The sequence below is a fragment of the Callithrix jacchus genome, chromosome X, assembly GCF_049354715.1.
Source record: "Callithrix jacchus isolate 240 chromosome X, calJac240_pri, whole genome shotgun sequence".
NCBI lineage: Eukaryota > Metazoa > Chordata > Mammalia > Primates > Cebidae > Callithrix > Callithrix jacchus.
This window is the reverse complement of record NC_133524.1, coordinates 61,976,555-62,003,561: the sequence shown is the minus strand read 5'-3', so window position 1 is coordinate 62,003,561 and position 27,007 is coordinate 61,976,555. Positions and strand designations below refer to the sequence as shown.

The following is a 27,007-nucleotide window of genomic DNA, read 5'->3' as shown; positions in this document are numbered from 1 at the left end:
CAGCCTGACCAACATGGTGAAACCCTGACTCTACTAAAAATACAAAAAGTAGCTAGGAGTGGCTCACATCTGTGGTCCCAGCTACTTGGGAGACTGAGGCATGAGAATCACTTGAACCTGGGAGGCAGAGGTTGCAGTGAGCCAGGATGGTGCCACTGCACTCCAACCTGGGTGCACTCCAGCCAGAAAAAAAAATCCCCAATAGGAGACCCTGGTATTGTCAAATAATGATTTCACCTTCTCAGAAAAACAGATGAAATGACTAGATTATGATTGTTTTATGTGAGTCAAGCTAAGACTTCTGTACCTTTTCCTGAAAAATAAGCTGCATATATGCACCAGGGAAGAATAAGTTGAATCACTAGAATTGAAGCTTCATGAAGACAGGGATTCTTGTCTCCTTTGTTCGCTGCCATATCTCTAATGCTTAGAATAGTACCCGCCACATAGTAGGCTCTCAATAAATCTTTGTCAAATAAATGAATGGATGAATTTGTATATCCTCTTCTTAAAGGCCCTTTGGGAATTCCACCAGATTGTAGCAGCTAGCTAGCTAGTGGGCTAGTTGGCTAGATAGATACAGATAGATGTAAATATATATCCACAGATTAGGGAGATATGTATCTTTTCGTGTCTGAAATAGGACAAAAGGAAATTATAACTGCACTTCACCCAGATTTCTGCCTATTGAAAGTAAAGAAAAAAGAGGGAAGGAGGGATAAAAACACTTTATCTGCCTCTTGTAATAGCCATTTGGTAGTTCTTCAGCTCTTCCAGATGCTCAGATCTCTGCTTTAGGAAAAACTCCTCTGTAGTATGCCTTCAATTTTTGTATGAGAAATGTTGTCTTCTGGAATCAAGACAATTCAGGCAACCGAACATGCCCACTTCCAACAGAAGGTTGATCTGGACCTCCTTTGGCATTACATTCAATAGTGAATAAAGGTGAGGTGAAACCCTTTGCCTGAGCTCTGTCTCTTGGTGTGCTGAAATTTCTGTCTCATTGAGACCAAACAAAGCAAAGTATGATCTAATCCCAAGACTGGATGAACTTCCAAGTTTGGTAGGTCCCCAACAATCCTATAGTCCCTTTCTGGGTAGGTGTATTTTATCCTGTCTCCCAAACCAAAAACGTAAATGTCACCTCAGACTCTCTCTTCTAACCTACATGTAATTAAGTTAATAAGCCCTGCTGATTCTATCTCCTAAATACCTCTATATTCATTTATTTTTCCTTTACATTTGTACCACCACCAATTTGCATTAATTTATTTAGTCCCTCATGATTTTTTTCAGGAGTATTTCAGGAACTTCCTAATCAAGCTCCTTACCTTTACTCTTACCTCTCTTCCAAACCATCTTCTGCACTGCCTGTTGAATAAGTTATCTAAAAATACAAACCTTACCATATTCTCTCCCTCTTTAAAAAAAATTACAGATCTAGTCCCCATTCCTTATTGATTACACTTCAGGCTCCACGTTGCTTTTCATAATCTGTCTCTTTTCCAGTCGTGTCCCCTACTGTTCTCTGCATTCCACTTCATGCCCAGGAATCTAACTTTTAATTCTCCTGGGCTGAGCATCACCCTTCTGAGAGTTTCTCTTTCCATCACCTCCATCATAATGTTACTGTAGAAGATTTTATGTTATGTGACCCGTTGGCCACAGTTAACCAATCTGGTGGAATTATCATAGTCCTTCCTTGGGAATCTGGAATCTAGACTAACAGATTTCATCCTGGTCTGGTTGCTTTCTTATGATAAGCAGTATAAACTTCATAGCTGTTGGCAGCAGCCATTTTTCTACCATATGGTCTGGGGGAAAAAAAATGCTGGCCTGCTATAAAAGATTAAGCAGAAACACAGAGAGATGCAGCAATAGGAGAGGGAGAGAGAGTCCAGATAGCAGTTGAGTTCCTAGCTGCAGCTTATTCCTTGAAGCCTACCTGCCTTCTTCTTTTTGGGTTCCATAAGACATTCCTCTATCCTTGTGCTAAATTCCTTTTGTTGCTTAAGCTAGTTTGAATTGAATAGCTGTACAAACATTCTTCTCTCCCATATCAAACTGCTTGGTTAGCTCTTTTGTATCTTTGCTTATTCTTTTCCCTTTGCCTGAAAAACAGTAGTTCTTTCCACAACCGTTTTGCCTAATTCCTATTTGTAATGGACTTTTACCTGTATCAGGAAGGTACCTATCTTTCTACTCTGCCCTTATTTCATCCCTTAAATCATCCCAAAAGGGAAATATTTATATTGTAGGTCACTTGGCATGATGCTGATTGGGTCAGATTTAATAAAGGGTGGGATTGATATTGCAAATAGGTCTCATGCCCATTCATGGTCCTTCCATTCCTATTCCTCCTCTGCCCCTGTAAGAGGTCCAGGGCCTACCTAGAGGCAGTTTTAGCAATGTTCCTCTCTCTCTCTCTTTCTCTCTCTCTCTCTCTCTCTCTCTCTCTCTCTCTCTCTCTCTCTCTCTCTCTCTCTCTCTCTCTCTCTCTCTCTTTCTCCCCCTAAGAATATGTGGCTGGTTCAGAGAACAGTAACATTTGGATTTGAGCTTGGGGACAGGAATTCCATTAGGGAACCTCATTAAGGCTTCAGGTGAGCCACTTTTTAATCACAGTTTCCCATAGCTCTACACAGAAAATATTTTCTGCAGAATCTTATGTTTAGTAATCAGAGTTGCAGCTGGTAGTTGGAGGAATAGAGATTCTCTCATGAAGTAGGAAATCCTGGGTGAATGTGGACTGAAGAGGCAGCTGCACTTAAGCTAGATTGGAAGACAGAGTTCGACATGGAGAAAGCAAAATTCTCCTTATGGCCATCTAGGAAACTCCCTCTATGGATAAAAAAAGGATTTTGGTTTACATATTTTGGGGCATTGGTTGGAGGGATTGCATCTTGCTTTCTTCAATCCTACTCTCTCACTCACAGCTAAGGAGTAGTATATTTCTTCAGACTGATCACATCTTGTTGTGGCAGGAATTTAAATAGTAGGAGAAATGTTTATGTTGCCATTTAGATAATCAAAGTCTGGGGAATTCAAAATCTGAAGGATGTTTGATAAGTGCCAATAGTAGCAGCACAGAGCTAGTAAAGATTTGGGGCTTGGGCACCATATTGAGACCTCATCTCTACCAAATATTTTTAAAAACTAACCAGGCATGGTGGTGATCACCTGTGGTCCCAGCTACTTGGGAGGCTGCAGTGGGAGGATGGCTTGAGTCTAGGAGGTGGAGGCTGCCATGAGCTGTAATTGTGCCACTGCACTACAGCTTGGGTGACAGAGTGAGATCCTGACTCAAAAAGAAAAAAAACAAAAAATGAATTTGGGATTTTATGAAGCTTTTAGAGAATGAATATGGCAGCTCAACTGCTTTCTTCACAGACAATTTATCTCAGTTGAATTTTATTTTACTTTATTTTCAGCTTATGTTTTAGATACAGGTGGTACATATGTAGGATTTTTATATTGATATATTGGATCCAAGTAATGAGCATAATACTCAATAGGTGGTTCTTCGACCCAAGCACCTCTCCTTTTCTCCCCTTTCCAGCAGGTCACAGTGTCTGTTATTCTCAGGATTATGTTTATGTCTACTCAGTGTTTAGCTCCCACTTACAAGTGAGAATATGTGGTATTTGGTTTTATGTTTCTACATTAATTCACTTAGGATTGTGGCCTCTAACTCCATCCATGTTGCTGCAGAAGAAATGATATCATTGTATTTTATGGCTGTGTAGCCATTGTGAATAGTGTGGTGATTAACATACAAGTGCATATGGTTTGTGGGGTTTTTTTTTTTTTGGTATAGTGATCTATATTCTTTTGGGTAAATACCCAGTAACGTGATTATTGGGTCAAATGGTAGCTCTTCTTTAAGTTCTTTGAGACATCTCCACAGAGGCTGAACTATTAATAATTTATATTCCCACCAACAGTGTATAAGTGTTCCCTTTTCTCTGCATCCTCACCAGCATCTGTTGTTTCTTGACTTTTTAATAATAGCCATTCTGACTGGTATGACATGGTATCTCATGATGGTTTTGATTTGCATTTCTCTGATGACTAGTGGCGATGAACAACTTTTCATGTTTGTTGGCGGCCCGTATGTCGTCTTTTGAGAAGGGTCTGTTTATGTTTTTTGCCCACTTTTTAATGGAATTATTTAGTTTTTGCTTGTTGATTTAAGTTCCTTATAGATTCTGGATATTATACCCTTGTCAGATGCATAGTTTCTGAATATTTTATCCCATTCTGTGAGCTGTCTGTTTATTGATGTTTTCCTTTGCTATGCAGAAGCTCTTTAGATACTTGCATTGGTGGTTCAGTGGTAGAATTCTCAGTTGAATTTTATTTTATGGGTTGTAGACACTGCACACTTAGCACAAATTGATAGGCATACAGATGAAGTTAAAACCCCAATTTTTTTTTCTGTTTCACCCTCTATTTTTGTTATCTGAACAGTAGGGCTGGTAACAGCAATAGGATAATGTTATTTTTGCTTAAGATTGCTGTAAGCACTTGATCCTGCATTTTATGAGTATGGAACTAAAACTTGAGAAAAGCGGTATCCAAGGGAGACTTAAATTTGTATCATTCCAACTTCAGAAATGCTAGAAGAGTTACAACCCTAGTGAAATATAGCCAAGCATGTATCTGCTTAAGGAAATCAGACTCCACCCAGGAATCTGGGTGAAACCTCCTCTTGCTGAGATAAAGCAAAATAACAAATTGAAGAGAAAGTCATTTTGGGCTTTAATTTCTTTGGAAATTGAATTTCTACATAGTAAATAGATTTCAGCATGTAACTTTAGATTTGCAAAAACATAATACTTAGAGTGGTTTCATATTGCTCAAATGTAGACATTCTGATATTGCTGGGCTAATGTTGCATTATTTGGACTATGCTACCATGCAGTACTCATTGAACCAGGTTGGACAATTATAGATATGCATAATTTGGTATGTGAACTAAAATAACAGGTAAATGTTTGAACTGCTATGCAGCTTTGGTCCTGGGAGGATAACCAAAATAATTAATGAGTGTTGTTAGGGAGACTGTTAGAAAAGGAGGGGCAGAACTTCTCTGATAGTCCACGGGTCTTCCCTCACAAGGGAGATGGTTATGGCTGACTGTCATCTTGCTATTAAGCCCAAAGAGATAAGAGAAAAAAATGCAGAATAATCTAAGGGGAGAGGAGTCCCAATGCCTCTTCTCACATCAGAAATAACTCTATCAGATGGTTCCCACATATTTTCCTATTATTTTTTCCCTCTTTCTAAACAAAAGGTAACATCAAACCAATCAATCAGAACGTGAGACATGCCTGGATCACATTTACTTGTAGGCTGAAGAATGGGAACTCCGGAACACAGACCAGGCAGCTGGGCAAAGCCTTGGTCTCAGCCGTTCCTTCTTCCATTTTGCTGGGATCATCAAAGTTCTTTCTTTTAGCTATGTGTACCTGATAGAAAGGTAATATTTTTATTCATCCTGAGTTACAGAAATACTGGACTCTCTTAGAACTCTAGGTATGTACTTCATATCAGGTTTCCCAGAACTCCGTATTAGACATATTGAGCCCTAGTCCAACTAATAATAACATGATACTCTGTTTCCAATTTTTTAGTTGTTCTGTTCTCAGGAAACAGTTGAAAAGGAAGAGTAAGGCAGAATCTGGACATTCTTGGTTATTCTATCCAAAACCAACAAAATCTCTTTACATTCCCAATACTATTCATCTTCTAACTTTGTTCTAGCAAGTACTTGTGGGATTATCTACTCTAAAACTCTCTCTATAAATCCACTCTCATCTTTTTTTGTCCATCCTACAACCTACATGGTTGCAATGAGAGTTGTTATATTGTTACATCATGATCTTACTTCCTAACCATAGTTAATTAAACTAGAGGATAAGTACATTACTTCAGGCAGGCCAATCAGAACTTTCCCTAGGGTAAAGAAGCACTATCAGCTGCTTCTGTCTCTTTTTTCAGAAGAGCAAAAACTTTTCCATAACCTTTCCCAGCTGATTCCCCCTTATGATCATTGATTGAAACTGGGTGCATGGCCACTTTGACTTGAAGGAAGCTGGAAAAGTTTCAGCTTCTCACCTGAAGCTGGCCACATTGATGCTCAAAACAAATTTAAGGCTCTCTTGGCAAGGAATAAAAGGGGAATGGGTATTAGGAAGGCAATTAACAGGGTCTGCCTTGCTAGTATATTTATTTGTAGATATAATGTAAAAATAAATTTGCTAAATATAAACCTAGCTGTCTTGCAAGGAGAATAATTCATTTTAAAAATGAACTTTTTTGGCTATATATTTTTATGGGTTGGGGTAAGTGAGCTAGTAGGGAGGAATTGAAGAGGATAAAAGTGTTCTGCATAATAGAGGGGAATGTGTTTAGAACTATGAGAGCAATCTTGGAAGGAGACGACTAAGAGAAGAGATGAGAAGAGGGGAAAGAATATGATAGAAAGACATATGGTTCCTGCTCTGAACTTTCTCTTTACCTCCAAATCTTTAACAAAGTCTAGAAGTCATGTAAGTATTATTGTGGATAGATTTCTTGTGTAAACTAGTGAAGACTTGAGGTCCATCTCTATGTCGTATTAGAATAAAATATATATAGCATGTGCAGATGCGGGAGGCAGAGAAAAGAACCTTAAGGAAAGAAAGAGGGTATAAGCCCTCCATTATCATAGAATCATGAGGAGATTCAGGAGTTCACATATAATGGAATGAGAGAGGCCTAAACCAATTATTTCAAGATCTCTGAAAGGTAAGGCTAACCCAGCCAACATTTGGATTATATGTGTTTCTTGGCCTTATCAAGTGGTGATCCCCTTGAAGAGCAAGATGGCATCATACTTATCATTGCATGGAACATATTAGATAATCTATAAATACTTCTTGAATTAAATTTAATAGACCTGACGTATTGAAATTCTCATTATACCTTTTTTAACTCCCCTAGTAAATTGGACTGTCAATTAAGAGTGTGTCTGATTCCGTTTTTTTTATTATTTATTAAACGAGATGCCTAAAAGATAGTAGGTGCTTAAACGGCCAATTTTCAAAGCCCCGCTTTCATGGAAAGTTCCAGGTAATCTGAGTCCTATTTCTAGCATGCTCTGGAATACTCGCTCTGATTTCTTGGCATTTTGTTTCCCTTAGCTGATATAAAAATGAATTTTTATTCTCAAGCAAATGTTAATTGATGGCAGGGGAATGCAGCACAGATACATGCTGTGTGGCAGAGGGAAACCAGTTTGGGATTTTAATTTGCCACCAATGATCACTCAAATGAATAATCAAGAATTGGCAGTGTACAGCCATTACTCACAATTAGAAGTTGTTTAGGCAGTTTATTTATTCTAAGTATAGCTGGGTACAGAAACAAGACTGGAATGATAGACACATAATGTTGAAAATTATATGAAATTGTAGGTGATTTTTGCTTCCTGTATCATTTTGTACAATTTTCAAGCTACTGAATGTGTTCATAAATGCTCTTTAAAATAAATTCAGTTCATTTTTTTTGATAGGACTAGAACAAACATTGACTGAATAACTATTATGTGTTGATCACTACACTAAACACTTTATAAATATATCATTAATTTTTTTTTTTTTGAGGCGGAGTTTCGCTCTTGTTACCCAGGCTGGAGTGCAATGGCGCAATCTCGGCTCACTGCAACCTCCACTTCCTGAGTTCAAACAATTCTCCTGCCTCAGCCTCCCGAGTAGCTGGGACTACAGGCACGCGCCACCATGCCCGGCTAATTTTTTGTATTTTTAGTAGAGATGGGGTTTCACCATGTTGACCAGGATGATCTCAATCTCTTGACTTAGTGATCCACCCGCCTCGGCCTCCCAAAGTGCTGGGATTACAGGCTTGAGCCACTGCACCTGGCCCTATATCATTAATTTTTAAAGATAGTTTATTTAGCCAATTTTATGGATGATATAACTAAGTTACTGAGAGGCAAAGTGACTTTCCCACAGATGACAGCCAAAAATGCAGATATGAAGATTTAAACCCAGTTTTTTCCGTAGAGATTGGTGAAATATGAATTGCTGGGCCTCACTCCCATAGTTGCTGATTTACTAGGTTTAAGGGAAGGCTGAGAGTTTGCATTCTAAAAGTGCCTAGGTTATGCTGACCCTGCTGTTCTTGCAATGACACCATGGGAACCATAGCTCCAGGGAATCTAAGTATGCAAAAGCCTTAAATCATCTCATCTTGAGTTCCCAAATCAATGGACCAAGGCACAGTGGTCTGAAATGTTGGCCCTGCTATCATTGAGTTATTCTATCAGCATTAATAACCCCCTATATCTATACTCGTTGAATGAGAAAAACCCTTCTTTGAGCCACTGTAGTTGGAGAACTGGGACTTGCATGTTTGGACAGCTATGATTAGCTAAGCACACTCAGATAGTAGCAGAGGATACATTTAAAACTATGATTATTGTGCAGATGTTTTGAGAGAAAAAGAGGTAAGATTATGTAGTACGAGGGAGTGAATGAGTGCAAGAGAAGGAAAGGTTTTCCAGTTTCCTGAGACATCACTGAGTTATTTTAAATTGATTACTCAAGATTCTCTACTGTATCGTTACAATAACCCCCAATTACTTGAGCTAATTTCTGTAACAACAACCAAATATGCCTTGCATTAATATTTGAGATTTTTTTCAAAGCATGTGATTTAAAGATTGCAATAAGTCTAATGTACTAGATTTCTTTCTTTTTTTCTTTTTTTTTATGAGATGGGGTCTTCCTCTGTCACCTAGGCTGGAGTGCAGTGTCACAATCTTGGCACTGCAACCTCCACCTCCCAGGTTCAAGCGATTCTCCTGTCTCAGCCTCCCGAGTAGCTAGGATTACAGGCTAATGTACTAAATTTCTTTATGGCTTTCATAGCTGTAGAGCTACCTAGACCGAAGTATACAAAAGAGCCACATTACTGTAGGCCATTCAAAGATGGCATACTTTATCCCCTGCATCTGACCATTATTGGCCCCAGTCACTGCAGATTGACTTAATAGGGAACTCGTTCACCTCCACAAAATATTCACTGATATTCATTTCAGTTTGTGTCCCAGATCTATAGGGTTGTAAGTTTTTTGGTTTACCACCATAATCTGATTGTCAAAAAAGACTGTAAATTGAATTCTGGGAGAAGAACTTCACTGCCACCATACCTTATACAAATATATTAAATTGGGTTCCAGACTTCTCCTTCACCCAGGGCCTCTCTAAATCCAGCTAATTCTCTCACAGAACTGAAATCTCATTTATTCTGAAAGCCTCAGCACTTTAAGCTAAAAAAAACTAATTCACCAGAAAGGTTATCTAAATTTTTTAATTGTTCTGAGCTTATACAGGTATAATCAAATACTACTTTTAATAATTAATAGTTTGAAAATAGCAACTATGAAAATAAATTCTGTATTTATATAAAATAATTTCTCCATGTCCTATCAACAATAAGTTCATCGTATTGGCTTTAAGTTATGTTTTGCTGAATATATCCAAAGAAATGCATATTCTAAAATACGTCAATAAAGGAACATGTGATATTTTCCCCAATTAAAGTATTTTATGTGGCTTATGAAATTATTTGGAAAAATTCTTACTGACATACCCTGTCTAAAAGATAAAGCTCCTCTTAGCTCCAGTAAGAGGAGAGATTTGGGGAGGAATACAAACTAATTTGTGACTCTCTTATAAAGTACCCCATCCCCTAACCCATACTTTCCCCTACTATGGGATAGCTTCCATAGGAGTAGAACCCCAAGAAAGACTGGAAATATTCCGTATGGGAATTTAAGTCAATCCTAAAGAAAAAGTGATTTGAAAGTCCTGAATTATTTGAGTATAACTAAGAAAGGCCCTAATGTGACTTAATATTTCTGGACATTACTAGTTTAAGTTTTCTGTCCCTGGTCAGGAAGGGGACTTAAAGTAGTACTAAGTTTTATTGTAAGTAAAGTTATAATTTTTGCACATCTGAGCATGCAGATTGAAAATAAGATGAGCAGAGACACAGATAATAAGGACCTTGAAGTAAGAAGACAAGCAATTCCATTGTGGAAACCACAGAACCAGAGCAAAAAGAAATTTAGAAAAGACCAAAAGAAAAACTAAAGGTTTATCTTAATTTTTGAGTGATGGGTACTTGGAAGTTGATGCATCCTTTTTATGGTTGTTTTATACATTAGTTTAGGCTAATAGATAGTAAAAAGTCATATTGTCTTTGTTCAAGAATGTAAGTTCAATAATTCTCAATATATTCCTTTGTCTTCACAAATTCTGGCATTAAATGTGACTGCTCCAGGCATTCCTACCTAGGTTTTATGGTGTCAAGAACTCTGAAGAATAGATTTTATCCTATTTGCAAGATAACAATTTAGGCTGACATAGTTTCATAGGTGCTGACTGAAGACATGACGCACCTGGGTCAAAGACAATGGACTTTATTACTTACAATACAGCAAGTACCATAAACATCACATTTATGTTGGTTCCCCTTACCACTCAAGTCTCACAGGAGTAATTTAAAAGGGCCAAGGTGTATGCTTGCACATGGAGTGGATTTGTGTCATACTGAGGAACACTGAACTTAGCGAACCAGAATCTTTCATAATACACAGTAAACAAACCTGCCTGACTTTTGCTTTGCAGGGAAACATTACCTTTATTATACTGAAGATTAAGCAAACCTGCTGTGCTCTGAATGAAGGTGCTATTTTCCAAGACTGTTTGCTATAGAAACATCCCTGAAAAGATAGTTGGCACAGGATAGAGGATTTGGGGATGATAGTGGAGTAGAAAGCATCAAGAATCTGTCTCCTCACCTAGACAGCAATTGCACTGGCAAAGTTGGCCTGATAGTAACTATTTTCAAATTCCAGAGTCTACTGAAGGCTTGCAACTTCTGAGGGAAGGCTTGGACAGTAAGGTGCAGTTAGTTTGGGTAAATTTCAGCTCTTAGCACAGTAGCAGCTACCCATTCTCCCTGCACTCATCCCTGTGGCAGGCAGCTGTGCCCTGTATTCCTGAAGTAGCTTGCAAAGAGCTTGTGGGAATCTGTGGGGCACAAAAAGGACCATGTCTTCCAAATACTGGAGAACTTTGCTTGTATTGCTAATTACTTTTTAAAAAAATAATAAAATATTTTAAGTGATGTTTTAATACTATTGTAAAATGTGTAATGGTCAAATCAGGATACTTGCAGTGTCCATCACCTCAAACATTTATCATCTCTCTGTTTTAGGAACAGTCTATTTCTACTTTTTTTAGTTATATTGAAATTTACAAGAAATTATTGTTAACAATAGTCACCCTAATGTGCTATCAAACACTAGATCTTACTCCTTCTGTTTAGCTGTGTTTTTGTACTCATTAACAATCTTATCTTTATCTCAACCTCCCCATGGCACTTCCAAGCCTCTGGTAACCATCATTCTACTCTGTATCTCCATGAGTTCAAATTTTTTTTACCTCCCACATATTAGTGAGAAAATGTGATATTTGTCATTCCATGCCTGACTTACTTCACTTAACCTAATGGCCCCCAGTTCCATCCAGGTTGTTGCAAATGATATGATGTTATTCTTTTTTATGGTTGAATAATATTTCATTGTGTGTATGTACTGCATTTTCTTTATCCAATCATCTGTTGATAGACACTTAGGTTGAGTCCATAGCTCGGCTATTGTAAATAGTGCTCCTGTAAACACGGGAGTGAAGCTGTCTCTTTGCTATATGGCTTTCCTTTGTATTGGATATTGCCTGATCATATGGTAGTTCTATTTTTAGTTTGTTGAGGAACTTGCACGTTGTTCTCCATAGTGGTCGTACTAATTTACATTTCTACCAATTGTGTACAGGGGTTCTCCTTTCTTTACATCCTCATCAGCATCCATTATTGCCTGTCTTTTTGATAAAAGCCATTTTAACCAGGGTGAGACAATATCTCACTGTGGTTTTGATTTGCATTTTCCTCTGATAAATAGTGATTTGAGCATTTTTTGTATATCTCTTGGCTGCTCATGTCTTCTGAAAATTTTTTTTTGCTTATTTTGCCTGTCTTTTAATCAGATTATTTGTTGTTGTTTTCCTATTAAGTTTTTTGAAGTCCTCACATATTCTGGTTATTAATCCCTATCAGATGGATACTCTGCAAATATTTTCTCCCATTCTATCTATTGTCTATTCACTGTGTTGATTGTTTCCATTGCTATGCAGAAGCTTTTTAGCTTGATGTGATCCCATTTATCTATTTTTGTTTTGGTCACCTGAGCTTTCGGGGCTTTACTCAAGAAAAGTTGCCAAAACCCATGTTCTGGAGTGTTTCTCCATGGTTTGCTTCTAGAATTTTCATAGTTTCACATCTTACATTTAAATATTTAATTCTGTTTAATTTGATTTTGATTTTTGTATATGGTGAGAGATAGGGGTCGAGTTTCATTCTTCTGCATGTGGATATCCCATTTTCCAGCACCATTTATTTGAAGAAGGATTGATTTTTCTGATCATAGACATAGAAAGAAGCCAGAAGACATTATTGTTGTACTTCTTCAGTTGTTATAAGTCCCTTATCCTTTAGCTGAAGTGTCTTCCAAGAAGTTTGAAGGGCTGGCACCCTTTTTATTTTCCCCTTTTACTTTTCTCTTTTTCCCCTCTTCAGAGCCAGATGTTAAAGACTGGGGCATTTAAAAATAACTGCATATATGGGGAAAATTAAAAAGTGATTGTGCCTGCCCTGGGAAAGGCTCAGAAATTACCCAAGACCTTAAATTTACACTCCAGGCTGTTACTTGGGCATAGAGACAGTCTACAAAAATGACAAATTCAAAGCAATAAATAAAAACAGTAACAAAAAATAGAAAACCCTGGGTAAAGGAGGGAATCTGGTTTTCAGAGTCACCACATGGCTAGATTCAAATGTCCAGTTTTAAATGATAAATCAAAAAGCATGCAAAGAAAGAGAAAAGTATGGCCCTTTTAAAGGAAACAAATAAATAACTAGAAACTGTTCTTCAGAAAGATCTGGTTGCAGATATATCAGAGAAAGACTTAAACAGTGGTCTTAATGATACTCCAAGAATAAAGGAAGATGCGGAGAAAAACAATAAAACAATGTTTGAACAAAATAGAAATATCTATAAAGAGAGAAAATCTAAAACAGAAATCAAAGAAATTCTGAAGTTGTAAAGTACAACTGAAATGAAAAATTCACTAGAGAAATTCAAAGGCAGAGGAAAGAATTGACAAACATTAATAAGGCAATAGAAATTATTAAGTCTGATTAACAGAGACAAAAAGATTGAAAAAAAATGAACAGAGCCTAAGGGACCTATGGGACATCAACGATCAAGCTCTCCATTATATGCACTGTGGGAATACAAGAAGGAGAAAAGAGAAAAATGGGCAGAGAGAATATAGAAATAGCGGTAGAAAACTTCCCAAATTTGATGAAAAACATGAATATAAACATCCAAAAATGTCAGTGAATTCCAAGAAAGATGAACCCAGAGAGATTCACAGCAATACATATTATAATAACAAAAATTTTGAAAAAGAGAGAATCTTGAATGCAGCAAGAGAGAAGCAACTGGTCACATACATGGGATCCTCAATGAGATTACAGCAGATTACTTATCAGAAATATTGAAGTCCAGAAGATAGTGAACTGATAAATTTAAAGGATCAAAAGAAAAAAAAAACAAAAATCTTATATCTGGCAAAACTTTCTTTAAAAAGTGAGAAAGAAATTGAGACATTTGCAGATAAACAAAAGCTGAGGGAGTTCATTACCGCTAGACCTGCCCTTCAATAGATGTTCAATGGAGTCCTTCACAGTAGAATGAAATGACCATAGACAGGAACTTGAAGCAATATAAAAAATAAAAGTAAATGCATGGGCAATTTTAAAAGCAAATATTACTGTAGCATGTTATAACTCTGCTTTTGTTTTCTAATGTTTTAATGGATAAAACAGAAAAATGATTATCAATTTAAAAGCTAGCATTTCATTCTTTGCTTTGTAATTCAACATTTTGTTTTCCACACAATTTAAAAGAGTAATACATGCAATAGTATTACTAGTTTATTTTTTGCATACTATTTCATGGTATATATGTGCCACATTTTCTTTATCCAGTCTATCATTGATGTGCATTTGGGTTCGTTCCAAGTCTTTGCTATTGTGATTAGTGCTGCAATAAACATACTTGTCCATGTGTCTATAGTAGAATGATTTATAATCTTTTGGGTATATACTCAGTAATGGGATTCCTGGGTCAAATGGTATTTCTAGTTCTAGATCCTTGATGAATTGCCACACTGTCTTCTACAATGGTTGAACTAATTTACACTCCCAAAACCATGTAAAAGCTTACGAATTTCTCCACATCCTCACCAGCATCTGTTGTTTCCTGACTTAAATAATCACCATTCTAACTGATGTGCATCATTGTGGTTTTAATTTGCATTTCTGTAATGACCAGTGATGGTGAGCTTTTTTTTGTTCCAAACAGGGAGTGTTTAATACAAGAATTGGTTAAAACTTGTTGCTGATCCAAAGGAGGAAGGGAGGGGATGTCTACCCAGAGGTGAACAACTTTAGGAAACCAGTAGTAGAAAACCTAGTAGAGCAAAAGGCAACGTTATTTAAGCAAGAGTACACAATTGCTGTAGTGCTAAAGCAGCGGAGGAATGTCTAGGATTAATCCTAAATACTCCACATTCCAACCATGGCATCCTTTTTATGTGTTTTCTTTTGGGCCCTCATTAGGATGCGGGAAAGTCTTATGTGGCAGTCTACTGGTTGTATTATTAGCCATTCTATAGAATTAATTGTGTCAAGGGCAGAGATCTTTTTTTAATTGCATTTTAGGTTTTGGAGTATATGTGAAAAACATGCAAGATTGTTGCATAGGTGCACACATGGCAGTATGATTTGCTGCCTTCCTCCCCATCAACTATATCTGACATTTCTCCCCATGCTATCTCTCCCCAACTCCCCATCCGCCACTGTCCCTCCTCTATTTCCAACTGACAGACCACAGTGTGTGATGCTCACCTCCCTGTGTCCATGTGTTCTCATTGTTCAACACCCGCCTATGAGTGAAAAGATGTGGTGTTTGATTTTCTGTTCTTGTGTCAGTTTGCTGAGGATGATGGTTTCCAGGTTCATCCATGTCCCTACAAAGAACATGAACTCATCATTTTTGATGGCTGTATAGTATTCCATGGTGTATATGTGACACATTTTCCCTGTCCAGTCTATCTTCGATGGGCATTTGGGTTGTTTCCAAGTCTTTGCTATTGTAAACAGTGCTGCAATGAACATTCGTGTGCATGTGTCCTTATACTAGAATGATTTACATTCCTTTGGATATATACCCAGTAGTGGGATTGCTGGGTCAAATGGAATTTCTATTTCTAGGTCCTTGAGGAATTGCCACTCTGTTTTCCACAATGGTTGAAATAATTTACACTCCCACCAACAGTGTAAAAGTATTCCTATTTCTCCACATCCTCTCCAGCATCTACTGTCTGCAGATTTTTGATGATCGCCATTCTAACTGGTGTGAGATGGTATCTCAATGTGGTTTTGACTTGCATTTCTCTAATGACCAGTGATGATGAGCATTTTTTCATATGTTTGTTGGCCTCATGTATGTCTCCATTTGTAAAGTGTCTGTTCATGTCCTTTGCCCACTTTTGAATGGGCTTGTTTGTTTTTTCCAGTAAATCTCTGAGTTCTTTGTAGATTCTGGATATAAGCCCTTCTCTGGTGGGTAGATTGCAAAAATTATTTCCCATTCTATTGGTTGGCGATTCACTCTAATGACTGTTTCTTTTGCTATGCAGAAGCTGTGGAGTTTGATTCTGTCCCATTTGTCTATTTTGGCCATTGCTGCCAATGCTTTTGGTGTTTTGGTCATGAAGTTTTTGCCTACGCCTGTGTCCTGAATGGTTTTGCCTAGGTTTTCTCCTAGGGTATTTATGGTGTTAGGTCTTATGTTTAAGTCTTTAATCCATCTGGAGTTAATTTTAGTGTAAGGTGTCAGGAAGGGGTCCAGTTTCTGCTTTCTGCACATGGCTAGCCAGTTTTCCCAATACCATTTAATAAACAGGGACTTCTTTCCCCATTGCTTGTTTTTGTCAGGTTTGTCAAAGATCGGATGGTTGTAGATGTGTGGTGTTGCGTCCGAGGCCTGTGTTCTGTTCCATTGGTCTATATCTTTGATTTTGTACCCGTATCATGCTGTTTTGATTGCTGTAGCCTTGTAGTATAGTTTGAAGTCTGGTAGTGTGATGTCTCTGGCTTTGTTCTTTTTGATTAGAATTGATGGCTATGCAGGCTCTCTTTTGGCTCCGTATGAAGTTTAAGGTGGTTTTTTTCCAGTTCTGTGAAGAAGGTCATTGGTAGCTTGATGGGGATAATGTTGAATTTGTAACTTACTTTGGGCAGTATGGCCATTTTCACGATATTGATTCTTCCTAACCATGAACATGAAATGTTTCTCCATCTGTTTGTGTCCTCTCTTATTTCATTGAACAGTAGTTTGTAGTTCTCCTTGAAGAGGTCCTTCACCTCCTTTGTCAGTTGTATTCCTAGGTATTTTATTCTCTTTGTAGCAATTGTGAATGGCAGTTCATTCTTGATTTGGCTCTCTTTTAGTCTGTTATTGGTTTATAGGAATGCTTGTGATTTTTGCACATTGATTTTGTATTTTGAGACTTTGCTAAAGTTGCTTATCAATTTCAGGAGATTTTGGGCTGAGATGATGGTGTCTTCTAGATATACAATCATGTCGTCTGCAAATAGAGACAATTTGACATCCTCCTTTTCTATTTGAATACACTTTATTTCTTTTTCTTCCCTGATTGCTTTGGCTAGAACTTCCAATAATATATTGAATAGGAGTGGTGAGAGAGGTCATCCTTGTCTAGTGCCAGATTTCACAGGGAATGCTTCCAGCTTTTGCCCATTCAGTATGATTTTGGCTTTTGGTTTGTCATAAAGAGCTTTTATTATTTCAAGATATGTTCCATCAATACCTAGTTTATTGAGGGTTTTTAGCATAAAGGGCTGTTGAATTTTGTCAAAGGCCTTCCCTGCATCAGTGGAGATAATCATGTGGTTTTTGTCTTTGGTTCTGTTTATGTGGCGAATTATGTTTATAGACTTGTGTATGTTGAACCAGCCTTGCATCCCCAGGATGAAGCCTACTTGATCGTGGTAGATAAGCTTTTTGATGTGCTGTTGCAATTGGTTTGCCAGTATTTTTTGAAGATTTTTGCATGTATGTTCATCATGGATATTGGCCTGAAGTTTTCTTTTTTTGCTGAGTCTCTTCCGGGTTTTGATATCAGCTTGGTGTCGGTCTCATAAAATGATTTGGGAAGGATTCCCTCTTTTTGGATTGTTTGGAATAGTTTTGGAAAGAATGGTACCAGCTCCTCATTCTATGTCTGGTAGAATTCGGCTGTGAATCCATCTGAACCAGAGCTTTTTTTGTGTGGTAGGCTCTTAATTGCTGCCTCAACTTCATACCTTGTTATTGGTCTATTCAGGGATTCAGCTTCGTCCTGGTTTAGGTTTGGGCAATGCAAGTGACCAGAAATTTATCCATTTCCTCCAAGTTTACTAGTTTATGTGCACAGAGATGTTTGTAATAATATCTGGTGATGGTTTGTATGTCTGTGGAATCTGTGATGAAATCCCCTTTATCATTCTATATTGCATCTATTTGATTATTCTCTTTTCTTTTTTATTAATCTGGCTAGTGGTCTGTCTATTTTGTTCATCTTCAAAAAACTAGCTCCTGGATTTATTGATTTTTTGAAGGGTTTTTTGTGTTTCTATCTCCTTCAGTTCTGCTCTGATCTTAGTTATGTCTTGCCTTCTGATAGGTTTTGAGTTTTTTTGATCTTACTCCTCTAGCTCTTTCAATTTTGATGATATGGTGTCAATATTAGATCTTTCCTTGCTTCTCATGTGGGCATTTATTGCTATATATTTTCCTCTACAGACTGCTTTTAATGTGTCCCAGAGATTCTGGTATGTTGTGTCTTCATTCTTGTTGGTGTTGAAGAACATCTTTATTTCTGTATTCATTTCATTCTTTATCCAGTCAACATTCAAGAGCCAGTTGTTCAGTTTTCATGAAGCTGTGTGGTTCCGAGTTAGTTTCTGAATTCTGAATTCTAACTTGATTGCACTGTGGTCTGAGAGGCTGTTTGTTATGATTTCTGTTTTTTTGCATTTGCTGAGGAGTGATTTACTTCCAATTACGTGGTCAGTTTTAGAATAGGTGTGATGTGTTGCTGAGAATAATGTGTGTTCTGTGGATTTGGGGTGGAGAGTTCTGTAAATGTCTATTATGTTTGCTTGGTCCGGGTCTGAGTTCAATTCCTGGATATCCTTGTTAATTTTCTGTCTCATTGAGCTGTCTAATATTGACAATGGGGTGTTAAATTCTCCCACAATAATTGTGTGGGAGTCTAAGTCTCTTTGTAAGTCATTAAGAACTTGCTTTATGTATCTGGGTGCTCCTGTATTGGGTGTATATATATTTAGGATCGTTAGCTCTTCTTGTTGCATTGATCCTTTTAGCATTATGTCCTTCTTTGTCTCTTTTGATCTTTGTTGCTTTAAAGCCTTTTTTATCTGAGATGAGAATTGCAACTTCAGGTTTTTTTTGTTTGTTTGTTTTGTTTTGTTTTTTTGCTCTCCGTTTGCTTGGTAAATCTTCCTCCATCCCTTTATTTTCAGGCTTTGTGTATCCTTGCATGTCAGATTGGTTTCCTGGATACAGCTCACCAATGAGTTTTGGCTTTTTATCCAATTTGCCAGTCTGTGTCTTTTGATTGGGGCATTTAGCCCATTTACATTTAGGGTTAATAGTGTTATATGTGAATTCATTCCTGCCATTTTGATGCTAGCTGGCTGTTTTGTCGATTAGTTGATGCAGTTTCTCATTGTGTTTATGCTTTTTATCATTTGGTATGTCTTTGGAATGGCTGGTACTGGTTGTTCGTTTCTATGTGTAGTGTCTCTTTCAGGAGCTCTTGTGAAGCAGGCCTGGTGGTGACAAAATCTCTGAGTACTTGCTTGTTCGCAAAGGATTTTGTTTTTCCTTCACTTTTGAAGGTTACTTTGGCTGGATATGAAATTCTGGGTTGAAAGTTCTTTTCTTTATGGATGTTGAATATTGGCCCAACTCTCTTCTGGGTTATGGGGTTTCTGCCAAGAGATCTGCTGTGAGTCTGATGGGCTTCCCTTTGTGGGTGATCGACCTTTCTCTCTGGCTGCCCTTAGCATTTTCTCCTTCATTTCAACCCTGGTGAATCTGACAATTAGGTGCCTTGGGGTTGCTCTTCTTGAGGAATATCTTTGTGGTGTTGTCTGTATTTCCTAGACTTGAATATTGGCCTGCCTTGCTCGGTTGGGGAAGTTTCCTGGTTAATATCCTGAGGAGTATTTTCCAGTTTGCATTCATTCTCTCCATCACATTCAGGTCTACCAAATGTAGATTTGGTCTTTTCACATAGTCCCATATTTCTTGGAGACTTTATTCATTCCTTTTTATCCTTTTTTCTCTAATCTTGTCTTATTGTTTTATATCACTGAGTTGATCTTCGACCTCTGATATCTTTTCTTCTGCTTGGTCAATTCGGCTGTTGAAACTCGTGTATGCTTCACAAAGTTTTCGTGTTGTGTTTTTCAGCTCCATCAATTCACTTATACTCCTCTCTTAGTTGTCCATTCTCATTAGCATTTCATCAAATCTTTTTTCAAGGTTCTTAGTTTCTTTACATAGCATTAGAACATGTTCTTTTAGCTCACCGAAGTTTCTTATTACCCGCTTTCTGAAGCCTTATTCTGTCAATTTATCAAACTCGTTCTCCGTCCAGCCTTGTCCCCTTGCTGGTGAGGAGCTGTGGTCCCTCGTAGGAGGAGAGTCATTCTAGTTTCAGGTGTTTTAATTTTTTTTGCATTGATTTCTTCCCATCTTTGTGTATTTATCTACCTGTTGTCTTTGTAGTTGTTGACTTCCAGATTGGGTCTTCTGAGTGGACGTCCAGTTTGTTGATGATGAAGTTATTTCTTTCTGTTTCTTAGTTTTCCTTCTAACAGTCAGGCCCCTATGCTGTAGGACTGCTGAGGTCCCCTCCAGGCCCTGTTTGCCTGGGGATCCCCTGCAGCAGCTGCAAAACAGTAAGAGTTGCTGTCAGTTTCTTCTTCTGCTATATTTGTCCATGAAGGATACCCGTCTGATGTCAGTCTGAGTTCTCCTTTATGAGGTGACTCTTTGTATATATGGGGGTCAGGGAGCTGCTTGAGGAGGCAGTCTGTCCCTTATAGGAACTCAAGTGCTGAGCTGTGAGCTCCATTGTTCATTCAGAGCTGCTGGGCAAGTAAGTTTAAGTCTGCTGCAGCAGAACTCATAAGCCTCCTTTTTTTCCCTGGGTGTTTTGTTTCAGGGAGTTAGGGCTTTATTTATGAATTTCTGTTGTACTGCTGCCTTCTTTTCAGGGCTGCCCTGCCCAGTGAGGAAGCAGCCTAGTCACTGTCTGCCTGCAGAGGCTTTTCTGAGCTGCTGTGGGCTCTGCCCAGCTGCTGTGTGAACTTACCTGCAGTCCTGTTTACACAGTATAGTTAGAACTGCCTTGGCAATGGCAGCCCACCTCTGTAGTGGCAGACTCTATCTGTAATAGTGGGCGGCCTCAGCAATGGTGGGCTGCCTCAGCAATGGCAGACTACCTTCGTAGTGGTGGAGTACCTCGGAAATGGCAGATGCCCCTCCCCCACAGAGCTGGACCTTCCCAGGTTCAGCTGTGCTTGCTGTGAAACTCTCAATCCAGAGCATTTTCAATTGCTGTTTTTTTTATGGGGGTGGGACCAGCCGAGCCTGATCACCTGGCTCCCTGCCTCAGAGCCTTTTTTTTTTGTAATTGAACAGTTGACTGTCTCCCAGGTGTTCCAGTTGCCTGTTCAAAAGGCGCCGGGATCTGTGTCATTTCCCTTGCAGTGACCCACTGCACCTGCACCAGCTGAAACAGCCATGCTGAGATTTGTGGCGCTTTTTTGCCCAGGAATCTCCTGGCCTGGCTCCCTGTTTCAGTCCCCTTTTCTATCAGTTGAATGGGCGACTCTGTCTTCCTGGAGCTCCAATCACCAGCTAAAACAGTGCTTGGACCCATGTATTTTGTACAGAGAACCGCTGCACCAGAGCAGCAGCCAAAACAGCCATGCCGGCCATAACAGCCACACCAGGATGCCAACCAAAACGGCTGTGCAGGCCGAAACAGCCACAGTGGTGATCTGTGGGCTCCTCTGCCTGGGAATCTCCTAGTCTGTGGGCAATTAAAATCCATCTGGAAAAGCGGCATCCACTCTCCCTCCACGCTTTCACTGGGAACTGCAATCCTGAGCTGCTCCTAATTGGCCATCTTGAATCCGTCCCCTTGGTGAGCTTTTCTTCATATGTTTGTTGGCTGCATAAATGTCTTCTTTTGAGTAGTGTCTGTTCATATCCTTTGCCCAGTTTTTTATGTTTTTTTCTTGTAAATTCTTGAAGTTCCTTGTAGATTCTAGATATTAGCCCTTTGTCCGATAGATAGATTGCAAAAATTGTGTTCCATTCTGTAGATTGTCTGTGCACTCTGATGATAGTTTCCTTTGCAGTGCAGAAGCTCTTTAGTTTAATTAGATCCCATTTCTCACTTTTGGGTTTTTATTCCATTGCTTTTGGTGTTTTAGTCATGAAGTTATTGCCCATGACTATGTCTTTAATGGTATTGCCTAGGTTTTCTTCAGTGATTTTCATGGTTTTAAGTCTTACATTTAAGTCTTTAATACATCCTGAGTTAATTTTTCTATAAGGTATAAGGATGGGGTCAGTTTTAGTTTTCCGCATATGGCTAGCCAGTTTTCACCATTTATTAAATAGGGAATCCTTTCCCCATTGCTTGTTTTTGTCAGGTTTGTAAAAGGTCAGATGGTTGTAGATGTGTGGCATTATTTCTGAGGCTTCTTTTTGGTTCCATTGGTCTATATATCTGCTTTGGTAATAGTATCATGCTGTTTTAGTTACTGAAACCGTATAGTTTGAAGTCAGGTAGCGTGATGCCTCCAGATTTGTTTGTTTGTTTTTCCTCAGGATTCTCTTGGCTATGTGGGCACTTTTTTGGTTCCATATGAAATTTAAAGTAGTCTTTTCTAATTTCATGAAGAAAGTCAGTGGTTGCTTGATGAGGATAGCACTGAATTTCTAAATTACTTTGGGCAATATGGCCATTTGCACAATATTGATTCTTTTTATCAATGAGTATGAAATATATTTTCATTTGTTTGTATCCTTTTTTATTTCCTTGAGTTGTGGTTTGTAGTTCTCTTTGAAGAGTTCCTTTACATTCCTTGTAAGTTGTATTCCTAGGTATTTAATTCCCTTTGTAGCAATTGTGAATGGAAGTTCACTCATGATTTTGCTCTCTATTTGTCTATTATTGTTGTATAAGAATACTTGCGATTTTTTCACATTGATTTTGTATCCTGAAATTTTGCTGATGCTGCTTATCAGCTTAAGGAGATTTTGGGCTGAGACAATGGGTTTTTTTTTTTATTTTTTTTTTATTTTTTATTGGATTATAGGTTTTGGGGTACATGAGCAGAGCATGCAAGACAGTTGCGTAGGTACACACATGGCAGTGTGCTTTGCTTTTCTTCTCCCCTTCACCCACATTTGGCATTTCTCCCCAGGCTATCCCTCCCCACCTCCCCCTCCCACTGGCCCTCCCCTTTTCCCCCCAATAGACCCCAGTGTTTAGTACTCGACAATGGGGTTTTTTAAATATACGATCATGTCATTTGCAAAGAGAGACAATTTGACTGTTTCTTTTCCTATTTGAATACCTTTATAGCTTTCTCTTGCCTGATTGCCTTGCACAGAACTTCCAATAATATGTTGTATAGGAGTGGTGGGAGAGGACACCCTTGCCTTATGCTGGTTTTCAAAGGGAATGCTTCCAGCTTTTGCCCATTCAGTATGATATTGCCTGTGGGTTTGTCATAAATAGCCCTTATTATTTTGAGATACTTTCCATCAATACATAGCTCATTTTCTTTTCCTATTTGAATACCTTTATAGCTTTCTCTTGCCTGATTGCCTTGCACAGAACTTCCAATAATATGTTGTATAGGAGTGGTGAGAGAGGACACCCTTGCCTTATGCTGGTTTTCAAAGGGAATGCTTCCAGCTTTTGCCCATTCAGTATGATATTGCCTGTGGGTTTGTCATAAATAGCCCTTATTATTTTGAGATACTTTCCATCAATACATAGTTCATTTAGAGTTTTTAGCATAAGGGGTGTTAAATTTTATTGAAGGCCTTTTCTTTATCTATTGAGATAATTATGTTGTTTTTGTCATTGGTTCTGTTTATGTGATGAATTATGTTTATTGATTTGCATGTGTTGAACCAGCCTTGCATGCCAGGAATGAAGCTGACTTGAATGTGGAGGATAATCTTTTTGATTTGCTGCTGGATTTGGTTAGCCAATATTTTACTGAGGAATTTTGATCTATGTTCATCAGGGATATTGGCCTGAAATTTTCTTTTTTTTTTTGTTTCTCTTACAGGTTTTGATATCAGGATGATGCCGGCCTCATAAAACGAGTTAGAGAGGAATCGCTCTCTTTCTACTGTTTGAAATCATTTCAGAAGGAATGGTACCAGCTCCTCTTTTTACCTCTGGTAGAAGTTGGCTGTGATTCTACCTGGTCCTGGACATTTTCTGGTTGGTAGTCTATTAATTACTGCCTCAATTTCAGAACTTGTTATTTGTCTACTCAGGGATTCGAATCCTTCTTGGTTTAGCCTTGGGAAGGTATATGAGTCCAGAAATGTATCCATTTCTTCTAGATTTTCTAGTTCATTTACATAGAGGTGTTTATAGTATTCTCTGATGTTAGTTTGTATTTCTGTGGGATCAGTGATGATATCCTCTTTTTTTATCATGTCTATTTGCTTCTCCTCTCTTTTCTTCTTCATTAGTCTGCCTACTGGTCTATCAATCTCATTAATCTTTTCAAAAAACATCTGCTGAAATCACTGATTTTTTGAAGGGTTTTTCTTGTCTCTATCTCCTTTAGTTCTGCTCTCTTCTTAGTTATTTCTTGTCTTCTACTAGCTTTCAAATTTGTTTGCTTTTGCTTCCCTAGTTCTTTTAATTGTGATGTTAGGGTGTTTATTTTAGATCTTTCCCACTTTCTGATGTGGGCATTTGGTGCTGTAAATTTCTCTCTAAACACTACTTTAGCTGTGTCCCAGAAATTCTGGTATGTTCTGTCTTTATTCTCATTGGTTTCAAATAACTTATTTTTTTCTGCCTTAATTTTATTATTTACCCAGTAGTCATTCAGTAGCAGGTTGTTCAGTTTCTATGTAGTTGTGTAGTTTTGAGTGAGGTTCTTAATCCTGAGTTCTAATTTGATTGCACTGTGGTCTGAGAGACTGTTTGTTATGATTTCCATTCTTTCGCATTTTCTGAGGAGTGTTTTACTTCCAACTATGTGGTTAGTTTTAAAGTGGGATGTGGTGCTGAGAGGAATGTATATTCTGTTGATTTGGGGTGGAGAGTTCCTTAGATGTCTATTACATCTGCTTGATTTAGAGTCAAGTTCAAGTCCTGAATATCATTGTTGGTTTTCTGTCTCACTAATCTGTCTAATATTCACAGTGGGTGTTTGAAGTTTTCCACTATTATTGTGTGGGAGTCTAAGTCTCGTTTTAGATGTCTAAGAACTTGCTTCATGAATCTAGGTGCTCCTATATTGGGTGCACATACATTTAGTATAGTTAGCTCTTCTATATTCATTGATCCATTTACCATTATGCAATGCCCTTCTTTGTCTTTTTTGATCTTTGTTGGATTTGAGTTCTGTTTTATCAGATATTAGGATTGCAACCCCTGCTTTTTTTTTTCTTTCCATTTGCTTGGTAAATATTTCTCCACCCCTTTGTTTTGAGCCTATGTGTGTCTTTCAACATGAGATGGGTCTCCTGAATACAGCACACTGATGGTTCTTGACTTTTTATGCAATTTGCCAGTCTTTGTCTTTTAATTGAGGCATTTTGCCTGTTTACATTTAAGATTAATATTGTTATGTGTGAATTTGATTCTGTCATTATGATGCTAGCTGGTTATTTTGTCCATTAGTTGATTAAGTTTCTTCATACTGTTAATGGTCTTAATAGTTTGATATATTTTTGCATTGATTGGTAACAGTTTTCCTTTCCATATTTAGGGCTTCCTTCAGAAGCTCTTGTAAGGCAGGTCTGGTGGTGACAAAATCTCTCAGCATTTGCTTGTCTGTAAAGGGTTTTCTCCTTCAATTATGAAGCTTAGTTTGACTGGATATAAAATTCTGGGTTGAAAATTATTTTCTTTAAGAATGTTGAATACTGGTCCCCACTTTTTTCTGGCCTGCAGGGTTTCTTCACAGAGATCTGTTATTGGTCTGATGAACTTCCCTTCTTTGGTAACCTGAGCTTTCTCTCTTGCTGATCTTAGTGTTTTTTCCTTCATTTCAACCTTGGAGAATCTGAGGATTATGTGTCCTGGGGTCGCTATCTTTGTGGTGCTCTCTGTATTTACTGAATTTGAACGTTGGCCTTTCTTGCTAGGTTGGGGAAGTTCTCCTGGATAATATTCTGAAGATTGTTTTCCAACTTGGTTCCATTCTCCTCATCACTTTCAGGTACATTAATCAAACATAGTTTTGGTCTTTTCAAATATTTCCATATTTCTTGGAGGCTTTATTCATTCCTTTTCATTCTTTTTTATCTAATTTTATCTTCACATTTTATTTTATTAAGTTGATCTTCAGTCTCTGATATCCTTTCTTCTACTTGATTGATTCAGCTATTGATACTTGTGTTTGCTTCATGAAGTTCTCATGCTGTGTTTTTCAGCTCCATCAGGTGATTTATATTCTTTAAACTGGTTATTCTAATTAGCAATTCCTCTAACCTTTTTTCAAGGTTCTTAGCTTTCTTGCATTGAGTTAGAACATGCTTCTTTAGCTTGGAGGAATTTATTATTACTCACCTTCTGAAGCCTAGTTATGTCAGTTCATCAAACTCATTATCTATCCTTGTTCCCTTTCTTGCAAGGAATTGTGATCCTTTGAAACAGAAGAGGCATTTTGATTTTTGGTATTTCAGCCTTTTGCACTGGTTTTTCCTCATCTCGTGGCTTTATCTACCTTTGGTCTTTGATGTTGCTGACCTTCTTATGAGGTTTCTGTGTGGACATCCTTTTTGTTGATGTTTATGCTATCCCTTTCTGTTCGTTTTTTCCGCCCCTCTGCTGCAGGTCTGCTAGAGTTTACTGGAGGTCCACTCCAGGCACTGTTTGTCTGGGTATCACCAGTAGAGGCTGCAGAGCAGCAAAGATTGCTGCCTATTCCTTCCTATGGAAGTTTTGTTGCAGAGGGGCACCTACCAGATGCCAGCCGGAGCTCTCCTGTATGAGGTGTCTGTCAGCTCCTGCTGGGAGGTGTCTCCCAGTCGGGATGCTCGGTCAGTCTGTCCCTTAGCAGAGCTCAAGTGTTGTGCTCGGAGATCCACTGCTCTCTTCAGAGCTGGCAGGCAGGAATGTTTAAGTCTGCTGAAGCTGCTCCCACAACCACCCCTTACCCCAGGTGCTCTGTCCCAGGGAGATGGGAGTTTTATCTATAAGTTCCTCAATGGGGCTGTTGCCTTTTTTTCAGAGATTCCCTGCCCAGAGAGGAGGAATCTAGAGAAGCAGTCTGGCTACAGAGGCTTTGTGGAGCTGCTGTGGGCTCCACCCAATTTGAACTTCCTAGGTGGCTTTGTTTACACTGTAAGCTGAATACTGCCTACTCCAGCTTCAGTGATGCAAATGCCCCTCCACTCACCAAGCTTGAGAGTCCCAGGTCAACT

The 27,007-nt window shown here is 38.3% G+C and overlaps 1 protein-coding gene across 2 annotated transcripts in view; it reads left to right on the top strand.

Moving 5' to 3' along the window:
- Positions 1-27,007, top strand: part of ZC4H2 (zinc finger C4H2-type containing) — a 117,264-nt gene that overhangs the window by 5,880 nt on the left and 84,377 nt on the right. The window contains exon 2 of one of the 2 annotated variants that reach the window (XM_017968435.4): positions 23,680-23,837. The exons of the other annotated variant lie outside the window; for it this stretch is intronic. The gene's annotated coding sequence lies outside the window, so the exon portion shown is untranslated. The remainder of the gene's footprint in view (positions 1-23,679; positions 23,838-27,007) is intronic. 2 annotated transcript variants of the gene reach the window in all.